Here is a 15548-nt window from a genome sequence, read left to right as displayed (position 1 = left end):
AGCTCGGTGTTTGGTTTTTTTGTTTTTGTTTTTGTTTTAATTTATTTTTAATTACAATACATAAACATGAATAATAAAGCTGATACATAATGACATTCATTAACCATCCCTCCAGATATGTAAATAATTAGATGGAGGAGAATGACTGAAATTATCTTGATTTGTGAACAAAATGAAATCTGACCATATCATGAAAAAATCATTAGAATTAGCTTGACCCGCTTAAAGGTGGATAATATGGGTCAGTTTTTCAGATATGGCAATATGCCACATAAACTGATACCAAGATGTCAAAGACATGGTTTTATACTTCCAGTGTTGAGCAATGGATAATCTAGCTGCAGTTAACATAAAAACTATAAGATCCTTAGACAATAATGACAAATTAGCTCCCGAAAATAGAGCCAGCTCTGGTCTTATATCTAACCTCTGTTGTGTAATTTTACCCATTTCTAAAAATACCTCTGTCCAAAAGCCAAAAATACTGGGACAAGACCACCATAGATGGAAGTATGTTCCCCTTGTCTACACAGACTGGCAGTGGCTTCTCCAAGGTTGCAGGCAGGAATCTTTCAGCCCTATCTTGGAGATGCCAAGGAGGGAACTTGGAACCTTCTGCTCTTCCCAGAGCAGCTCCATCCCCTAAGGGGAATATCTTACAGCGCTCACACATCAAGTTGCTCATTCATATGCAACCAGGACAGACCCTGCTTAGCCAAGGGGACAAGTCATGCTTGCTACCACAAGACCAGCTCTCCTCTCAGTTCTGACCGACTGAATAAATAGCAACAAGTAATCAACAATTTTCACATAGTGGGGAGACCATTTAGAATGCTGAGTGCATTTTTCTTCTTGAGTTGAATTGTTGCATTAGTCCTGAGAGATTATTTCATGCCCAAAAGTACTGCCATAGTGTTATGTACTAAATAAACTAAATAAGTGAAATTTAGTTTGCAGGCCTTCCATTTTTCTTTAAAACGACACAACATATGTGCTTGAAGAAAACTTATGGTAGGAATCCTGAAGTGTTTGGGTCTCTCTGTCACATGTTGGATTACCCATGAGGATCTGATGCAGTGTGTTCTTATTATCTTACTTCCCACATCTTCAGAATACCTGTTGCAGCACTGTGCTGTATTATAGATGGTTTATTCTGATTTTTTTAAAAAACCAAAATACTGTATTGTTATATATTTTCTTATAGGCACATAGTTGATTACTCTTGTTTCCTCACAAATGCTTTTGCACACACAAAAAATGGGGAACATCCAGATAAGCATTCCGTTGACAGAATTCTTCCCACAGAAGGAGAGCTGCACTCATAGAAAAGGTCTTCACATTAATGGAAAGGGTCCTTGCACAAGCTGCATTCTCCTTCCTTCCATTTGTGGAAGAAGCTTTCACCAATGGAATATTTGTCTGGATGCCACCCACTTTTTTCTGAAGTATTTGTCACATTTATTGAATCTTGATTTACTGGAAAAGTACCAGGAAAAAACTGTCCTTTTACCAGAAAAGAACCAGGCTACAACAAATGTCCTATATGTTGCTTGCATAGCTGTCTCAATTAACAAGCCATTTTCACAAACTTCACGAAATGGTGTCTGTGATCCAAAGGTTTTCAGCTGCTTGCCTAAAATAAATAAATAAATTTAATCACAAACAATAAGGATATGCTTTATAGTGTATGTAGAAACTTATAATAAGTAATTATGTCTTACTTAAAATTGCCATGAAACAGGTTTTTCATACATTAGTAGGATTATTTTCTGTTCTTGCTTTAGAAGCCTCAAGGTTGATGAGGTCTGAAAATATTTCCAGGCATACATTTTTAACGTCTTCAACCTTGTGGAGAACTAGGAGTAAAATGGATGTCCCATAGCAGCTTTGTAAAATAAATCTATATTTTTGGCCCCTTTATTATTGTACAGTTTATTGTTGCATTGTTGTAGTTGTTTTATAAGAGTACCAATAAATATGCATGTTAAAAAATCTATAGGTAACATCAGGTTTGCAAGAGACAATAAAACTGACCCAAAATATAATCACACAGAGGACATCACTAATGAGATCCTGCTCTATTTCAACAGCCACTTTGACAACAGAAGGAAAATAGAAATAGATATAAAAGGGAATGACCTCCATTTAGCTTCCTATGACTGCTTTATGGTCTAAAATGCAAGCAAGGCAATTTCATAGTAATAAATAAATAAGAGCTATTCACTGCATTGTGTCAAGATTTGACACTTTTTAATGAAGATCATGGAAGTGAATATCTGCTGTCTTTTGTAAAGGAGGATTTCTTATATGGATAGTGGTTGTAAGCAGTATTTCCTGGAAAATCATTGGTCACTTATTGGATCTGACTCCTTTGGTTAAACTGCTGAATCTGCCATATAGAATTCCTATAAATAACCCTGATTGTATTGACCAGCCCTGGCATCTAGTAAAGTAGAATAATAATTTCTAAACCAACTGGCTCCATGCTTAATCACTCTTCTACAGTTACAAATTACATTTTGGCTGTAAATTTGTATTTCTAATTCCCACTCATTTGCCCATCACTTAAGATGAACACTCACATATTTGCAGACATACAAATGGAATAGTGGTCTGCCTAAGGTATTAATCAGAATACTACTATATAAGACTACTATTTTAAGAAGAAAAAAAATCTCATAATGTGTTTGTAATATATTACATTTGAAATTAGTTGACAGTTATGTATTTCCACCTATCTCATATTTTATTGTACAGAGCCCAGATGAGTACAGAACTTGTATCTCAATGTGAGAACATCCTACATTTTGCTATAGGTGAGCTAGCTGTAAACATTCATTAACTACTGCTATGTTTTTGATAAACAATAAACTGTCTTTAGAACAGTTATCACTTTGTCTCCAGTGACCTAGTACATATTTGCTTCCTCCTTTGGTTGGTCTGTTTTATAGTTTTGTATGCTGGTACAGAAAATATATTCATAGGACTGTAAAATATTATATATAGTAAATAGCCATTAAATGGAAACACAGAGTGCAATGAAATACAGCATTTGTCCACTTCATGAACTGCAGCATTTGATCAGAATGACACATTGCCATTAATGGTGGAAGACTGTCACTTTTAGATATTGTTAGGACCCTATGTTGCAATTAGGCATGGCTTAGCATAAGTCTTTAGATAAAGGGGGGGGGGAATTATCCTGTTAAGTTTATTCAAAATAAAATCCATAACTCTTAGGATCTTGAGGATAAGAAATGATTCAGCAAACTCTCCAGGTGTTTGGTGAGCATTTTATGTTTGAGTGCATGGCAATTCCCAGCTTGAGTCAATGATGTGAACTTTGTGGTGCTAGGCAAAACTGTTCAGTTCCTCATGTAGCAGTTGCCTCACCTGACTAGCTGACCATGAATGAGAGCTATTATGCTCACGCTCATAGCCATCATGTAATCAGGGTTATGTGAATTGTACTCAAGTTTAACTATCTAGCATTTTGGGAACATCTCGTTCTTGACTGATTGATTAAGTGCCGTCAAGTCGGTGTCGACTCTTAGCGACCACATAGATAGATTTTCTGATCTGTCTTCAACTTGGCCTTTAAGGTCTCTCAGTGGTGCATTCATTGCTGTTGTAATCGAGTCCATCCACTTTGCTGCTGATCGTCCCCTTCTTCTCTTTCCTTCAACGTTCCCCAGCATTATGGACTTGTCAAGGGAGCTGGGTCTTCACATAATGTGTCTGAAGTATGATAGTTTGAGCCTGGTCATTTGTGCCTCAAGTGAAAATTCTGGATTGATTTGTCCTATGATCCATTTGTTTGTTTTCCTGGCTGTCCATGGTATCCTCAAAAGTCTTCTCCAACACCAAAGTTCAAAAGCGTCAATGGTTTGTCTATCTTGCTTCTTCAAAATCCAGCTTTCGCATCCATAGAGTGTCACGGGGAAAACCATTATCTGAACGATTCTAATCTTTGTTGGTGTAGACACGTCACGGCATCAAAATATCTCGCTCTTATCCCATTCTAAAACAAGACACTCCTTACATGAAAATTAAAGATAAAGGTAAAGTGTGCTGTCGAGTTGGTGTCGGCTCTTGGCAATCACAGAGCCCTGTGGTTGTCTTTGGAGAATACAGGAGGGGTTTACCATTGCCTCCTCCCATGCAGTATGAGATGATACCTTTCAGCATCTTCTTATGTCGCTGCTGCCTGATATAGGTGTATCCCATAGTCTGGGAAACTTACCAGCGGGGATTTGAACTGGCAACCTCTGGCTTGCTAGTCAAGTCATTTCCCCACTGTGCCATTAGGTTTCATGACCTTTAAACTCATGACTGAAGATAATTACAATATTTTATTTATTCATATTATTTATTTATAATATTTCTATATTGCCTGATATATGCATCTCTAGGCTGTACATAAAGCTAAAAAAAAGCTGCAAGTGTAAAATAATATTAAAAACAGTTAAAATTCACAAAACAATACAATATCAGAAGATAAGAACACATTAAATAGTTTAAAACTTTCAGTTAAAAGCTTGAGAAAACAGGTACATCTTAAAGGTCTTCCTAAAAGCAAACGGAGGAGGAGATGCTCTTATTTGCCCCAGGACAACCACAGCAAAGACCCAGTCCCAGGCTGCCACCAAACGAGCTAGTGGCAACCCTAACTGGACCTCTCTAGATGATCTTAATAGGTGACAGGGTTCATCACAAAAAAGGTGCTCTCTTAAGTACCCTGGAGCCAAGCCATTGAGGGCTTTATATAGGTAATAAACAGCACTTTGTATTTCATTCTGAACCATATTGGTAGCCAGTGCAATTCTTTCAAAATCAGTGTTATATGGTCCCTTCAGGTTGCCCCACCACAGTAGTCAAGCCTAGAGGTTGCCAGCATATGCATCACTGTTTTAAGGTCATTTACCTCCAGAAATGGATGTAGCTGACATATTAGCCAAAACTGATAAAAAGCGTTCCTGGCCACTGCCTCAGCCTGAGAAGCCAGAGAGAGTCTGGGATCCAGGAGCACACCCAGACTATGTACCTGATCTTTCAGGGGGAGTGTAACCCCATCTAGAACAGTCAGATCAAAACCATCTCTCAGGTCTGGACCCCCCCCCCAGTCAGTACCTCCATCTTATTTGGATTCAGCTTCAGTTTGTTATCTTTCATCCAGCCCATTACCACCTCCAGGCAAGAGAGGTTATTTAAGGAGGTTATGCCATTTCCTGATGAATTTGGTATGGAGAAATAGATTGGGTATCATCAGCATATTGATAACACTCTGCACCGAACCTCCTGATGATCTCTCCCAGTGGTTTCATGTAGATGTTAAAAAGCACTGGAGACCGTATGGGGCTTTGTAGAACTCCACACTTTAGCTCTCGCTTTGCAGAGCAACAGCCTCAAGCAAAACCTTCTGGAATCTGCCAGAGTGGTAGGAATGGAACCACTGTAAAACAGTGCCACTCAATCCCACTTCCCTCAAGCAATCCAGAATGATACATGGTCGATGGTATTCAAAGCCATCGAGAGATCCAAAAGGATCAGCAGTCACATTCCCTCTGTCGATAGCCAATGGGAGATCATCCATCAGGCCAGCCAAGGCAGTCTCAGTCTTATAGCCCACATGGAAGCCAGTCTGAAATGGGTCTAGATAATCTGCATCATCCAAAACTGCCTGGAGCTGAGATGCCACCACCCATTCAAGTCATCTTGCCCAACCATGGAAGATTAGAAACGGGTCTGTAATTAGCCAGCTCCAAGGGATTCAATGCAGGTTTATTCAAATAAGGTCTAACAATAACCTTAAAACATCTTGTCCTTCTTCTTAAAGCATCCTGCCCTCCCTCAGAGAAGCATTTATAATATTTATCAGACCCTCTCTGATAATATGATTACCAAATGAAATATGCCAAGTTTGGGCAAGGGTCAAGATAACAGGTTATAGGATGCACAGTCGATGCAGTTTGTCAACATCCTCACAAGTCACAAATTGAAAGTGATCCAATCTAATCCTATAAGAGTTGTTGCTGGACACTTCTACAATAGAGACTGAAGTAATTGTGGAGTCCAGCTCGGCCCAAATACGAGAGGTTTTATCCACAAAAAAGTCATTAAAGACATCACAGCGAGTGACTGATGGTTCCAAGTTCAAATTCAAGGGAGAAGGGCATAAACTAGCCCCCTACAACCCTAGACAACTCAACTGGACGTGAATTTGCGGAAGCAATGTGGGCAGAAAAGAACCACTTCTTTGCCACTCGCACTGCCGGATCTTCAGATGTGCTCTGTGTTGTGATCTGTCAGATTTGTGCCGAGTCTTCCTCCACTTGCGCTCTAGTCATCTACCTCGCTGCTTCAGTTCCACCTTTAGCTTTCAGAATTGCAGTTTGCCACAAAGCAGGGGAGAAAAGGAACAAAGGATACCATGCCAGAAGAATAACATCAACAAGAATATTTAGGGCAATGTTTCTAAAACGGTGGGATTCTCCCCATGTGGAAAGGTGTTGCATTCCTCGCCTGTTGGTTAAGACCTGAGTAGATGAAATGATGGGATCCTCACTGATCCACATTGTATTGAGCGGGAGGTTTGACTGTATCCTCCCAGCTTTATTTTATGATCTGATTTTGGGAAGAAAAGGTCTTCGAAAGAACTGTTGCTTTGTTCTTATAGTGTTTCTCTGTACAATGTTTTAGGAGGGGCTTAGATATATCCTGTTGTTTTCCTGTTCTAATGTTTTGTTTCAGGTCCTCTCATGAGCAGGTTGTAAGCACCCAGTTGTGAGCAAGAGCGTTTGCATATTAACCTGTGGAACAGATTGTTAGTGCTAGATTGGGGAAAGGCAGAGCTAGGCTGCATTTAGAAGGAGCTCAAGTTTAAGTGTGGAGAAACACAGCCTTAGAAATGAGTCACAAGCTTCAGTTCAAGCCCTTAGAGTCCCTTCTTCCACGTTTCTTTCTGTTCATATGCACTACATTTTCAACCATGTTTTTGCGGGGCGGGGGTTGGGGGGGCTATTGGTATTTCTAGAGTTCAGTTGTAGGCCACTGTTGTCTCTTTCCCTTCAAAATCATCAATGCAAAATCATGTGATTACAGAAAATGGCTAACAGGAAGAAATTCAGATGTTTCTTTTTCAATCCATTTTCTTCACTCACCCCCACATAGTACTCTTTCCACCTGGAGTGGATTTCTTGGAAGCCACCTGCTCCAGGTTTGAGTCTGCTAGTGTTACTGTGGGTAATATGTGGCTATATAAACATGGGCCAGGTAGGATTAGGTTACAGTAAGTAATTTGAAACAATCAATTCTTAAAAGGGAATGGTGAATGAAAAGAATCTTATGTGCTAAACAAAGTGCATGTAATAGAGATGCATTGCATTCAAAGCTATGAAACTTAGTCTCAGATTCTATGCAGGCATCTTTATCTGGGAGTAAGCCTCATTATTACTCCCAGCGACTTGCTTCTAAATAAACACGCAGACGATTGAGCTGTAAAACAGAATAGGGCTTATTATAGTAATAAGGGTTCACTTTTATGCAGGTTCTCTTTCTCAACTTGATTGGGTCTTGATTTGTTTCACTGGAACATAGGAGGTTATGCTACAAAAAAGGAGGACCAGGGCAGACTGATATAGCAGCTCCTCTTGTTCCCCCTTCTCTATACTCCTCGCCCCATAGTTTAATGTGAGATAATCAGGCTAGCCTTTAAGTGTTATCAAATCTATGGTTCATTTTCCTATCCTTCATGGGGCCAGAGACTGTTCTGAATGAACAATACGCCTGTCACTTTAAGAACTGTTCTGGTGACTTTTAACACAGTTTCTGATTATTTTGAAAATAAAACCCTTTACTCTTTCTAAAGTTAATGATCCAGCACAGAGCATAGCTATCATCACAAACATTTGTTTGCAGCTGCCCTATAATATGTGAGTAAAGTACAGGGTGGGGACAATAAAGATAGAGGCTGTGAAATATGGCTAACACAAATCTCCATGGATATGTACACAAAGGTTTGCCAGACTTCTTGTAACTAGGATCAAAGAGAAAGTTATATATGAAATTGAGCTATCATCGTATGCAAAAGGACAGCCTAATCTGGAATTCATAATCTTTTGATCTGATACATAACTGGTAGGCCAAAATAGCTACTTTTATGTTCAAGATTGTTATATCATAAAGACATAGGCCTTTCTATTTCAAACCCTTTCCTTCTGGAAGACTATGATATCACTGCATTGCATAACTCCCAATTTCTTAAGGTATAGGGCAGCAGAGTTATGATTTGAGTCAAGTGTGTAGAGGAAACAGAGGCGTAACTATAATAGGGCAAGGGGAGACAGTTGTCTTGGGGCCCCCCCCGGAGGCAAGTCACATGACTGACTCCCCCAGCCACGCACCCTCCCGGGCTTCCTTCACAGTTGTATACATCTTCCGAAATTGATGTGAGTGTTAAGACTTGGAGCTACCAGAACAGCATGTCTTTCTCTAGTACCATTAAATGACTTGCATCGTCCACAATTTACAAAACCTTTAAAAAAATAATTTAGGATGATGTTCTATTGTGGCACATAGGTTTTTACTATGCTTTTTGTTACCACTATTCAGCCTCATTTAAGATTTCTTTACTTCATGAGCTGAGCTTCAGTGTGTGTGTGGGGGGGGCGCATTTTAAAATCTTGTCTCTGGGCCCACTCCAACCTTGCTACGCCCCTGAGAGGAAACAAGGTTGAATTGGTGATATGTTTTGCTACCTGTTGCTTTTCTGCTGTAGGTGCTAATATCCAGTGTGTGCAAATACTAGAATAGAATACTGAGACACATGGGTCTCTTTCTTCAGCATTTTATCAGCCAGTGGGAGTTTGTGTGAAATTTCTGAACTGCAAGGATGAGAAATTAAGCAAGTTTCTCCTGAAAGCAACATTCCCTTAAAATAAGGCATTGCATAGTCCTGTAGGCAGCCTGAAAACCACTAGTTGGTCTGTGGTGAAAAGCTTCAGTATTTATCCTTAAAATTGGTCAACTGCAGTTTCCTTGGTTCTATTCAAGGGTAGCCCTTTCATGAGGCAAGGTGAAGCAGTCACCTCAGGTGGCAGATTATTGTGGGGCCAGCAGGTCACAAGATGCCCTGCCATCACCATTGGAGCAGCTTTTTCATACTGATCATACTGATCTGACCCTTGCAAACTTTATACAGAGTGTGTCTCTTCATACTCCTTGCAAAATATCTTCCTGCTCCCCATGCACTCTCAACACTTGCAAGGGTTGATTTTGAAAAAGCCTGTTCCCATCAAGGGTATGTTCCCATCATTTTGCACCTTGCCTCATGTCACAATACATTTGGCTGCCCCGGTACTATTTGTTAATAATGTATTTGCCAAAATCTATGCTGTTTCTAAGGAGGGGCGGGGGGGGGGAGAGAAAGAAAGAGACAAATTAAGTAAGGATTGTTCTTTTCAATAACAGATGTATGTTCCAGTGCTTCCAATCCCCTGAAATTCTGGGCTACACTTGTTGGGATTTTGCCATAGCATTGTCTCTTGTTCTAAACATGCTTGTCTGCATGTAGTTCTTGTACTAGACATACTTGTCTGTATGTTTTCTCTCTATGTACTGGCTTGGGGGTGGAGTCACAATTTGTCTGCTTCTTATTTGCTGACTTAAAATTCCAACTGAGAAGTTCTCCCTCTTTCTGCATAAGAGACTGTTAGCCTGTTTATTGTTTTCATAGCCTATGTTGAGTAAGTAAGAAATATTAAACTCTTGTTTCTCAGTTAAAGTTGTTTCCTGTTCAATCACTTATATAAGTAATTTCTCTGCAACATTGGGTTATGGGCCCAGTTGTGAAGCAATACATTGTGAAGCAATACAATAAAGAGTCTGTAGGCAAGAAAGCTAGACAAGATGACTATTTTTGCATCTGTGGGGAGGCATCCAACCGTTGAACTGCTCAGTGAAACAAACTACAGAAAATAGTCCTTCAGAATACACTTGGACTATCTTATGTTCTGGAGGAACAAAGATCAACAGAGAATAAAGATAATAAAGAGAAATAGCGAGAATGGGATTCTGCAAACAAGTAAGCCATGGGGGACACATCTCTGACTGTAAGTGATCAGTTAATTTATCATATAGAAGATATGTCGGTGTCGGCCCAGGAGAGGGATCTTGGGGTTGTGGTGGACAGCTCGTTGAAAGTGTCAATTCAATGTGCGGCAGCTGTGAAAAAGGCAAATTCCATGCTAGGGATGATTAGGAAGGGGATTGAAAATAAAATGGCTAACATTATAATGCCCTTATACAAAACTATGGTGCGACCACACTTGGAGTACTGCATACAATTCTGGTCACCACATCTTAAAAAGGACATTGTTGAACTGGAGAAGGTGCAGAAGAGGGCAACCAAGATGATCAGGGGCCTAGAGCACCTTTCTTATGAGGCAAGACTACAACACCTGGGGCTTTTTAGTTTAGAAAAAAGACGACTGCGGGGAGACATGATAGAGGTCTATAAAATCATGCATGGGGTGGAGAAAGTGGAGAGAGAGAGATTCTTTTCCCTCTCACACAACACTAGAACCAGGGGTCACTCCATGAAATTGATTGCCAGGAGGTCTAGGACCAACAAACAGAAGTACTTTTTCACACAACGCGTGATCCACTTGTGGAACTCTCTGCCACAGGATGTGGTGACGGCCAACAACCTGGATGGCTTTAAGAGGGGTTTGGATGACTTCATGGAGGAGAGGTCTATCAATGGCTACTAGTCAGAGGGCTGTGGGCCACCTCCAGCCTTAAGGGCGGGGTGCCTCTGAGTACCAGTTGCAGGGGAGTAATGGCAGGAGAGAGGGCACGCCCTCAACTCCTGCCTGTGGCTTCCAGCGGCATCTGGTGGGCCACTGTGCGAAACAGGATGTTGGACTAGATGGGCCTTGAGCCTGACCCAGCAGGGCTGTTCTTATGTCCTTATGTTAAATACAGCAAAGGAGAGGTGGGAATGATTAAAGGAGGTATTTCAATAAAGAACCACGAATACTCAAGTTTCTCTTATACTGCAGTTGTGTAACAAAAGATTCAAAGAGGGAGAGAATCTGCAGGAGCACATATGTTCATTTTTGGGAACACTGAGAGAGTTGGAACTGCAAGAGAGAAATATTCCAGAATGAGCAAAAATTGGACTTTTGCTTAATACCTTGCCTAAAGAATATGAAAATATTGTCAATTGTTTTTTTGTGTTTTTTTTTGGCAAATTAAAGAAAATGTGACTTTCAGTTTTGGCAGAAACGTTGACGGGAGTTTAATTTGAAAAAGAAAACAGTATGGGAGGGATCAGTTAAAAATCAAACTTACAAAGTTGTTGATGGTAGACAATGTTTTATATGTGGAACCACCTTGCATTTGAGGAATGCTTTTTCTAGACAGAGAAAAGGGAATAAGACCTAAATCCCAGAAAAATTGACTTTCTAGCAAACAAACTTGCCTATGCACAAGTGAAAGCAATGGAAATAATGCTGAGAAAGATGAAAAACTGTGTGCTGTAAAAGAAATCATCTGCAGGATTGATACAAGTCAAAGTAGAAGCAAAATATATTTGGATAGTGGAACTAATTCACATTTCTTTGATAACTTACAAAATTTTTATGAGATAAGCATGGAACATAAAAGTGCTATATACCTTGCTAATGGGCAGAAATTTTTTGCAGAAGAATAAGGAACAGAGTGAATGAAGTGCATATTCCAGGGGCATACTATGTTCTAAGTTTGCAAAACAGGTTAATTAATGTAAAAACTGCTACAAGGTGTGGACAGAGTTCTTTTCAGACAGGACCATTGCTTTATTTTAAAAGGAGGAAAGCTTGTAATGAAGGGCATGTTGAAAAATGATGAACTGGATGAAATAGACTGCAAAAGAAATCAAGCTAATGTTGGAAGTGAGTGTGCACAAAAAGACTGCATGAGTCTTTGGCATTGAGACCCCTGCTAACTGGGCAAAGAGGCACCTTTTACCATGGTGATTCTCTTTATTTAGCAGGGGGAAAGTAACTGGCCCTATCCACCCCCAGCACAGTACTTCCAGTGACTGTTGCTGGTGTGTGTCTTATGTTTCTTTTTAGAATGTGAGCCCTTTGGGGACATGGAGCCATCTTATTTGTTTATCTCTCTTTGTAAACCGCCCTGAGCCATTTTTGGAAGGGCGGTATAGAAATTGAATTAATAATAAATAATAATAATAATAGTAGTAGAAGTAGTAGTAGTAGTAGTAGTAGTAGTAGTAGTAGTAGTAAATTTGGGCATCCAAGCAATGAATGAATTTCAAAATCAGTAAAATAACAATTGGCAACAAACCTACAAGTTAAACCATGCAAATCTGAAGTCAAATGTATTGAATGGGTTAAAGCAAAAACAACAAGGGGCACATATTCATCAACCACAGAAGGCAATCCAATGAGGTTTTGGATTTGATTCACAGTGATATTTGTTGGCCCTTCCCAGTAAAGACACCAGGAAAGAATGAAGCTATTCACACAAGCAGAAAAACCTCCTGCATACAGCTGTAACCCTATTTCAAGCTGCACAGCAAACACACAAGCATTCGGTGAAGCCTTGGCAGGGAACATGCAAGGCTGACAATCAACATTACAGGGTTTCTTGCAAGGAAGGCAGCCACAGCTTGCAGTGTTGGTCCTCCAGCCCTGCCCCTGGCAGCAGCAACCCCCTGAGTGGCCAGGGAGGATCATGTGACCCAAGCAGACCACTCAGAGGGCCCCAAGCTGCAGTCCTGCTTTGCAGATCCCTGATTGGTAGCCTCAGTTAACCCTTTCCTGGCAACTGCAGCACTGGCAAAGGCACTGAACTCCATCCCGGTGCCCAAAATTTCCTGTTCAAAACAAGGCAGGGATGGCAGGAGAGAGAAGAGAGCAGCTGCAGCTGCCAGCCAACATGAATACACACACCCCAACACACACCCCAGATCCAGGAGGGACACAGCAGATGCCCCCTGGTTCCCATTCAAGATCCCACATCTGCTGCCTGCGGAAGCAGAGTCAATGGCAGGTGAGAGCAGTTGCCATATGCCCCCACAAGTAGCCCAGGCACAAGACACACTCCTTTCACCTCCCCGTCTGCTTGCTCAGTAGGTATGCAGGGCTGGGCCACACTTTCACGCTGGGCAAATGGCCACCCAGGGCACTAAGATGGTTGCAAGGGCGATGACATGTGTCCCCTACCACCCCTGTCCAGTTGCCCCCTTGGCCACAGTGGATGGGAGGACAAGTAGGCATTGGGGAGAGTGCACTTGCCCTCCTTGCCACAGGTGCCACCACCCCCTTCACTCTTGCCGTGGCCACACCCATTGCTTCATCCCTCTGTACAGCTGTGTGGTATGGGAAGGCAGAAGGGTGGACCTTACCCTCCCCCCACCCTCCCCGCAGCTGTGGCTGTGGCCTCCGCGGCAGCGCTCCCCCATATCCCACTGTATAACATGTGTAGAAGGTAAAAGGGAGAACCCCCCCTGCTGCTCACTGCCGCTGCAGCCATGGCGACTTAGCCTTCCCATCAATCCGCCACTGCCACCCACCCAAATAACAGGCCAGTAAATCTGCAACCCTTTTTTGGCCCCTGCGCGTGCACAAAGGCCATTAGAGTTACCAGGCAAGTGGGCGTAGGAGGGTGGACATGTGGGGGAGGGTGTTCCCCATCACCCACCTACCTTGATGCTGCCACTTGCTGCTCTTGCAGTGCCAGCGGGATGGGTGGGTGGGTGGGCAGGAGAGTGAGTGGCAAAGTGCCTCCCACACCTGCCCACCCTCATTGCCACTGCTACCCTCTGCATCTCGATGAGGGCGCATAGGGTGGGTGGGTGCGTACAGTGGCACACCCAGGCAAGTTTGGCACCTGCACGGCCCCTGCCAGGAGCCCCCCGACTGCTGCTGTGAGCCCCATACTGCCACTGCAACCCCCTGCCGCTGCCATTGCCTCCATGAGGCCGAACCACTGATCTTTGCAAAGTATTCTAGTCACCGTGTGCGTGGCCACTCCTCCCCCCCCCGCCCAGGGGAGCAGCTGGCAGAGTGGGAGCTGGGTTGGCCCTCCACCTCAGAGACTTTTGCATGGACAGTCAGTCCAGTGGTCGCTCGCGCTCCACCCGCCGCTGCCACGGGGGGCCTGCTCCAGCCCCAGCCACACACATGGTGGCTAGAATACTTGCAATGATCAGCAGTTTGGCCTCACGGTGGTGGTGGCCAACCCCGAGACAGCCTTCCAACACCTCCCCCCACACCTTGGGGGCCATGGGCCAAGGCCTCATGGTTTGGGGGTAAGAGTATCTCTGGGAGGGTGGGTGATGCTGAACATCTGCCCACTCACCCACCCACCCATCCTGTCCACTGGCCAGGAGGTAGCTGGTGGGGGGGCATGAAGCAAGAGGGCACACACCCTGGTGGGCCACACCTGCACCCCAGAGCCTTGGGCCAGCCCTTTCAGCATGACAGCATTACAGGATGTGACACAGACCTACACAGCATACAGTGCTTCAGAAAAGGTGCATGCATGACCCTCTGCCATGCTGTGTAAAGCCCAGAACAAACTGGCCCAGCTCTCCACCACACGCACAACTGCTCCCAAACAGTGCGCACCTGCCATTAGCAGGGAGCCAGTTATGCAGGACCTAGCCTGCTGGTCGAATCCCCGTTGGTACTATATCGGGCAGCAGTGATATAGGAAAGTGCTGAAAAGCATCATCTCATACTGCATGGGAGGAGACAATGGTAAACTTCTCCTGTATTCTACCAAAGAAAACCAAAGGGCTCTGTGGGCGCCAGGAGTCGAAATCGACTTGATGGCACAGTTTACCTTAGGTCTAGGAGTTAGCCCTGCAACCATGGCCAAAATGGTGCGAGCCCTCCTTCCCCCCTGCACAAAGGGAAAATGACATGTGTGTGCTCGCACACACGCTGCTCAGCTCATTCTGCATCCTCTGTGCAACACAGTCTTGCAGATGGGGCAGGGCTTGCATGCTAGTGAGCCCACTAGCACCCCCAATGCAGCCCCAGCTGCTCCCCAAGGAATTCACATGATGGTTGCCTGGGAAGTGCCTTTATTCTGCAGAATGACTACACAGTGAGGAAAGGCATGCCAAGTGCACATTATGGCTGTACACTGCACACCCTCAGGTATCAGGGACTGGGGGCATGTGTTCCCATACGTACTGACAGTATGGAGAGTTAGCAGCCACTTGTGTGGGCGTGTGGAGCAGGGAGTCAGATAGATGCATCTGTGGGACTGTGTGGGATCTTGCAGCGCTGTCGCATGGAGCACAGCTTCAAGGAGATGGGCAAGTGAGCGAGCAGGCGAGTGAGCAAGCATTTTTTCCACACTCACACCATACTGTCAACAGTGCCCCTTGCCACCCCTCCATTTGGGGGCCTGGGAATTATCTTTCTTCCCAGGGATCTCGCACCGGGACTGCCCGCCTCCCTTGAGGAGAGGCAGTCTTCTATCTCCCCACAAAGCTCACCCTGCCGTTCCATCCTACAACACCCTGCAGT

At 43.3% G+C, this 15548-nt stretch overlaps 1 long non-coding RNA gene across 1 annotated transcript in view; it reads left to right on the top strand.

Moving 5' to 3' along the window:
• The window catches only part of LOC128322292 (uncharacterized), a 44239-nt gene that overhangs the window by 5570 nt on the left and 23121 nt on the right, over nt 1–15548 (top strand). Inside the window, exon 2 of the long non-coding RNA XR_008305652.1 lies at nt 2758–2816. This is a non-coding gene — a long non-coding RNA (uncharacterized LOC128322292). The remainder of the gene's footprint in view (nt 1–2757; nt 2817–15548) is intronic.

The sequence above is a fragment of the Hemicordylus capensis genome, chromosome 4 (genome assembly GCF_027244095.1).
Source record: "Hemicordylus capensis ecotype Gifberg chromosome 4, rHemCap1.1.pri, whole genome shotgun sequence".
NCBI classification, from domain to species: domain Eukaryota; kingdom Metazoa; phylum Chordata; class Lepidosauria; order Squamata; family Cordylidae; genus Hemicordylus; species Hemicordylus capensis.
The sequence above is the reverse complement of the archived record's forward strand: the minus strand, read 5'-3'. Positions and strand labels throughout refer to the sequence as shown.